Below are 7,448 nucleotides of genomic sequence, written 5' to 3'. Positions count from 1 at the left end.
TACCTTGTTATAAGTGGACAGATTAACCTTTTATAAATCACAAAGAGTGGTAACAACAAATGAGAGGATTACACTTGCTATGTAGGGTAATCTGTTGTTATAAATGAATCAAGGACACTCTTTTTGTGGCATAACTCATACACTGATGACAACAAATGAAGAAAACCCATTGTGTAATAAAGGTCATAATGAGTGTTAATTACACGAAGCTAAGGAATACAGTCTAATTACTTCGCCATTAGAAACTTAATCCAGAATTAAATTCACACACACTCGTGACAACAAATGAAATGATTTCTTTTTCTCACATACACACACAAGTGGTGTACACTTTTATCTTTGACTAGTTTTGATAGCACATCACTTATTTATAATGTCTTCCTTTGTAAAGTAATCTAAAAACAACGAATTGCATCCAGGGAAAAACGAAAGGTTATCATCTACAGAAAATATGATTATTCTGGAATACCCCATGCCTCAGTTAAATATACATTTTTATGTCATTTCACGACATACCAGGGTAACTTTAGTAACAAATACAACTGTTTTAGAAAAAGGGTAATTAAAAGAGGATAAATACATTTTTGAGAATCTTATTTCCACGAAATAATTATGAACTTCTTTTCTTGGCAAAAGTTAAACGTAGAAATGAAAATGAATAGAAAGTTAAAAATAATTACATAAGTATTGAAAATGTTTCGAAATATGATTAAAAATTGCCAGTTTCAAAACTGACAATTAAATTGATAAAAAACTGATATGCACGTGTTTTTTCTAGTTGTCATCTTAGACTAAACATTGAACTGTTTGTTTCCTTAGATTAGTTATCCGTTATCTAACGTTCGCTATGTAAATATCAAGATAAAACCTTGAATTTCTTTTCATTTGGTTTTTCAATCATCCATCGGTGTGTCAGCGGTAAGTTTAAGGACTTTAAACGCTAAAATCCAAGTTGCAATTCACCGCAATGGACAAAATGTATATATCCATTATGAAGCTGTGCACTAAGAAATCAGCATCTCGCAGTAGTGAGAGTTATTTGAGAACGAGGCCTGGCATGGCTAAGCGCGTAAGGCGTGCGACTCGTAATCCGAAGGTCGCGGGTTCGCGCCCGCGTCGCGCTAAACATGCTCGCCCTCCCAGCCGTGGGGGCGTATAATGTGACGGTCAATCCCACTATTCGTTGGTAAAAGAGTAGCCCAAGAGTTGGCGGTGGGTGGTGATGACTAGCTGCCTTTCCTCTAGTCTTACACTGCTAAATTAGGGACAGCTAGTACAGATAGCCCTCGAGTAGCTTTGTGCGAAATTCCAAAACAAACAAATATTTGAGAACGTCTGTATCTATATTGTATCATTACAATGATTACTTAAATATATTTTAAGTGCAATGAGCATAGGTCTTTCGTTTACATTACTGTCTATTAAATGCCACGTAATAAAATCTTTCTTACCAAAACTGCTATACATTTTCAAATTATAGAAACACATCATCCCAATTAACTACTGTTTCCTTGTAATGACAGGATGATTCAAGAACATTCATAACAACAAATCACGTCCAAAAAAAAAGGCCGAAAATCTCGATTCACAGTAATTTCATTAGATGTACAACTGAAGATTGTAATCGTACTTACGACCTAACCCAAAATTTTCCATTAAACCACAGGGGTGTTTTGAAAAAGAAGAGAGAAGGCATTGGCATGGCTGGTTTATAAAGAAACTGATCACTGTAGAGTTGTTGTTAGAGAAACAATAGAAATGTGCAGAGCAAGACCGCTAGGAGTAAGACAAATACTAGCATGCTGAACTTAATCACCACTTCCAAAATGTGTTAATAACACCGGGCAAAGAAAGAAGATATCATTATTTTCTTGAATAGAAATTGGTTATCAAGTGTATATTGTACAGGTAAGTTATGTTCGTGATTCAAGTAGTATTTAAATAATGGAGAAATTCATGATGTGCCTACTGAGTGGGAGCTACTGGGATATACGTTCCTGAATATTAAAATATTATTTATTATATGAATTATTTGTTCAAACAACTTGTAAACGCTTTTATAAAGCGTGGACATACGCTTTATTAAGCGCTGCCACAGTAAAAAATAAACATATACATATGTATACACTGCTGGCCAAAATTATAAGGCCAATGAACATAAAGAAAAATACACTTTTTTTGCGTTGTTAGACTCAACCACTTATTTGAGTAGAGCTTCGAAAGATGAAAATAAAAAAACTTTTTTAGCATTTCATAGGGAAAATGTGAACACTATGAAATTAGCCTAAATACTAGCTGGTCAAAAGTATAAGAACATACTGAAACGAAGCGTTAATCGGTAAACACGTAACGAAATTTAGTCATTTGTGTTCATGTATTAGCGTTGTCAACATTTCCCACTAACATCTCCTGTGTTCCATTAGGTAAAAGCATAGAAAAGGCTAAAAAGTTGACAGAATTTGAACGTGGCAGAATTGTCGAGCTGCGAAAGCAATGTCTCTCTCAACGTTCCATCGCTGGTGAGATTGGGCGTAGTAAAACTATTGTTGCAAATTTCTTAAAAGACCCTGAGGGATACGGAACTAGAATTTAAAGTAGTCGGCCCAAGAAACTTTCGCCGGCGTTGAGCAGAAGGATTCGACAAGTTGTCCGGCAAGACACCAGCCTATCGTCGAACCAGATTAAGGCTCTTAAGGACGCAGAATGCAGCTCAAGAACAATAAGACGGCATTTATGAGAGAAAGGCTTTAAAAACCGTAAACGTCATCAAAGGCCACACCTCCTTCCACACCACGAAACAGCTCGGTTAAACTTTGCTGAGAAGCACCAAACATGGGATGTAGAAAAGTAGAAAAAAAGGTTTTGTTCTCTGATGAGAAAATTTTAACCTGGATGGTCCAGATGTCTTTCAACGTTACTGGCACGATAAAAATATCCCACCGGCGACATTTTCTACCAGACACAGTGGAAGAGTTTCTATCATGGTTTGGGACGCTTTCTCCTTCCATGGAACAATGGAGCTTCAGGTTATACAGGGGCGTCAAAGAGCAGCTGGCTATATTCACATGTTGGAGAGAAGATCCTTATTGACTGAAGGCCCTCGCTTGTGTGGAACTGACTGGATCTTTCAGCAGGACAACGCTGCAATCTACAATGCCCGCAGGACAAAGGACTTTTTCATGGCGAATAACGTGATTCTTTTAGACCATCCAGCATGTTCGCCCGAACTGAACCCCGTTGAAAATGTTTCGGGGTGGATGGCAAGGAAAGTCTATAGAAATAGAGGTCAGTTCCAAACAGTGCATGATCTTCGTGAAGCCATATTCACCACTTGGAATAACATTCCAACCAGCCTTCTGCAAACGCTTATATCGATCATGCCAAAGCGAATGTTTAAAGTTATTCGCAATGACGGTCGTGCAACTCACTACTGAGACCTCTTGTTGGCATTTCCTACCCTGTTTAGGACTTCTTTTTGGTATGGTCTTAAACTTTTGACCAGCTAGTATTTAGGCTAATTTCATAGTGTTCACATTTTCCCTATTAAATGCTAAAAAATTTTTATTTTAATTTTTCCTTTTCTTACTTTCGTCTTTCAAAGCTCTACTCAAATAAGTGGTTGAGTCTAACAACGCAAAATGCATATTTTTTTTTATGTTCATTGGCTTTAAGATTTTGGCCAGAAGTGTGTATGCAAACCTTACACAAAAGTAAAATAAATATTAAAAATAAAAACTTTCTTCGAGCTTTTCAATCATTTTCCTTGTCGGATCCTAACCTTTGAGGTTATCCTTGTTGGTACCGCGGTAAGTCTACGAATTTACAACCCTAAAATCAGGGGTCAGATTCTTCTTGGTAGGCTCAGCAGATAGTTCGATATAGTTTTGCTATAAGAAAAACATACAAACACTTCTTTGAGGTAATTTTACAAAACACTTCTGATTTTCCTTTTTTTTAGCTTCATGCAAAACACGCATCATTTGCACCTCAAGAAGGCTGGTATGGGTGTTAAAACTTGTTGTTTTAAATTAAGCACAAAGCTACACAATGGGCTATCTGTGCTCTTCCCACCACGGTTATTGAAATCCGGATTTTAACGTTGTAAGTCCGCAGACATACCGTTGAGCCAATAGGGAGCTTAAAACTTGTATTAAAATAAGGAACAACTTTATTTTCTATTTTAGTTTAATAAAAGTTATAATTCCCATGTCAGCTGTCTTGAGATACATTTTTACTTCAGGTGGGTTTTTCGTTATCACGGACACACCTCATTAGTATCTAATGCGTGCTCAGAGATTTAAAATGAAAATAAAAAAAAACTTTCAAAATGTTCATCAAACAAACTTAGGTCAGATGTTGTAAATATTCAAGGTATTATTAGAATATGTGTAACGCTGCTTCAAATCAAATCTACATTTTTCAAGCTTTTTCAATATTGCACGAGTTTCAGTTGAAACTTAACTTTTTTTTCTTTGCTGCCAATTATAGATTTGAAACGAACTTTAGTTTAATAATAGAAAAACGTTTGTGATATGCTTATAATACATATATATATATACATGCACGTGTTTGTTAAAAGACGAGAAAGTCTGCAAAACACTTACTTGTCCAAAATTTTAATATATCTAATGTACAGAAGCTGATTTTACTGTGTTCTAATAAATGAAGGAATGGATAGTCTATAGATCCCCATAAAATCCAAAATACGGAAACTAAAATACGTTTTTAGTCTTTCATCAGAACTGATTTGTCTAGTTTTTGATACAATCTGTAGCAGATGGTTAATCAAAATTGAACATCTTAACTGAATTTGCTCAAATCTAAAACTTAAAGTGCGATCTTCATAAAAGAGTGAATTAATTCTTCCTGAGAATATGGAAATACTTTGATCAGAATTTCTTGATGGAAGCTTCTTTGTGTTGTCATCTAATAATTCATGTTTGTAAGGAATGTTTAATTTTTTCAGTGTACTACACCATATTTTTGTCCCAGAACCAATTTCTGCTTCTTTAAACTGAGCTTATATTGATCAGGATGTGTCAGTACTGTCTTCCTCAGATTGTTATGTAACTCTGGATGGGTGCTTGACTTTATTTCTGATCTCACTATAAAATATTGTAGTTTATTTATTTGATAGAGAAACCAGATGCTTTGTTTTAACCGAAGTGTTTCCCTATTTTAATTATATCCTATTGTCTTAAACTGTTGATTATCAACTGGCGTCCCACATATTAGGTTATGAAGTTAGCAAATTTATTTATTTCCTTTGTTGTAGTTGCGTTTTATATACCGTTTCAAAAGTTCTAAATTATGAGCTCGATAACATCTAAACTTCTGTTTTATTAGTTTGAAAATTAAAACTCATGTTTGAATGTGAATAATATTTTAATAGAGCTTTTCTTATATATTTCTTCAAACTGTTATTGTGTCTGGCTAAATACCGTAAAATCAGGTTTAGCGGTCAAAGTTTCACGTTATAAATAACAGCATCGGCTGTGTTGGTTTTTGCACTGTATTTCCTCGTCTTTACTTAAATGATTGAATTGAACTCATTTGTATAAGAAAATAAACATCTTTTAGTTCAATGAGCAAATCATTTGAGATATACCTAGTGCACCACGATCCATGGTGGTCAGTGTGATCACGAAAAGCTATGTACACTCATCTTTAACCTAGAAATCTTTATATATGTATATGATTTTAGTTTCAAACCTGCGTACAAATCTGCACAATGGTTATCTGTACAGATCCCTCCTCAATTTTTAACTGATATACTAAGGGAAATCAGCTAGTCAACACCATGCAGTACAAAATCTTGAACGACATATGTTTGAACGAATGGTGAGTTTGTGCCATCAACTATATAATGAACGCACAACTCAAAAGTGCGGAATGTATTTTTGCACCAACAACGCCCTCGGGCTATTCATTTGTTACGTACATACGTGGATACTTGAAACTGCTGCGACTTTACTGTAACTTAGGCGAACGAAACAGAAATTTAAATTATCTAATGCACGTTATATTTGCATTGATTTTAAAATTTTCATTTTTAAGTAAGTGAATAAACTACAATAAACATATGTAATTTTGAAGAACACGTACATTTTTTAACGAATTCAAAAGCATATGGGAAACCCAGAAATTAATTTTGAATGAAACTAGTGCAAGACTAACTCTGTCCGCGTTAAAAAGGCGGCTGGTACGGCAGAGTTGTTAGGGAGCTTGTATCACCATCTGAGGATCACGAGATCGAATCCTCGTTTAATCAAACATGCTCGCACTTTCAGCCGTAGGGGACGTTATAATGTGAAGGTCAATTCCACTATTCTTTGGTATGAGAGTAACCCAAGAGTTGGCGGTGGATGGTGATGACTACCTGCCTTCTCTCTAGTCTTTCACAGCTAAATTAGGAACGGCTAGAGCAGATATCCTTCGTGTAGCTTTCCGCAAAATTAAAGAAAACAACAACAACAAACGAACGTTAAAGACAGCCTTGTTACAACATTTAGGATATCTTTTATCACAAAGTTTCTGTTTTTATTGTCTTAATTTCAACATATTTAACAAATGCTAGAAAACAACAGTTGATCATAGCTATCGAAATTTCAGTTCCAAAGCTAAATACAAACATGACTACCCCTCCTCCCATGGGTCAGCGGTAAACCTAAGGATTTACAACCCTAGTAATCGAGTTTCAATTATCATGGTGGGCGCAATACAGATAACCTATTGTGTAGCTTGGCGTTGTTTGTTTGTTAGGAGTTAAGCATTGTGTCACTGTGCTTTGTGCTAAAGAACAAACACAAGTGAAAAACATGATTAAACTAATGCAAATATTTTACAACATAAAAACTTTCATTTCTGCATAACAAATTTCTATTAAGTTTGAAATAATAATAATAACAATGAAAGAAATATATTTGTTTATTTTCATATTTCTCAGAGTGGAGCATGTCTCAATGGTTAAAATGTTGGGCTGTGAAACTGAGGTTCAGTGGTTCACGTTCCGTTACCGTAAACATGCGAGCGATATAAGAGTGACAGTCAAATCTTACTCTTCGGTCTGATCAGAGTTGCTCCAAAATTTTCACGCAAAACTGCACAATAGCTCTCTGCGCATGGGTGTCATTATACTTGAAGTAATAAATATTTTTTTCTTTTATAGCAAAGCCACATCAAGCTATCTGCTGTGTTTATCAAAAGGAGTCGAATACCTAATTTTAGTAAATCCGTTGTAAATCCAAAGACATACGGCAAGGATACGAATTAAATTGAAAACAGTGTTATGTATCATAATTTACTTCGGATAACATGGGGCCCAGCATGGCCAGTTGATTAAAGCACTCGTTTCGTGATCCGAGGGTCGTGGGTTCGAATCCCCGGCACACCCAACATGCCTGCCCTTTCAGCTGTGGGGGCGTTACGTTATAATGTGAAGATTAATC

Source organism: Tachypleus tridentatus, chromosome 1, assembly GCF_004210375.1.
Source record: "Tachypleus tridentatus isolate NWPU-2018 chromosome 1, ASM421037v1, whole genome shotgun sequence".
Lineage (NCBI taxonomy): Eukaryota > Metazoa > Arthropoda > Merostomata > Xiphosura > Limulidae > Tachypleus > Tachypleus tridentatus.
This window is presented reverse-complemented; position numbering follows the sequence as displayed.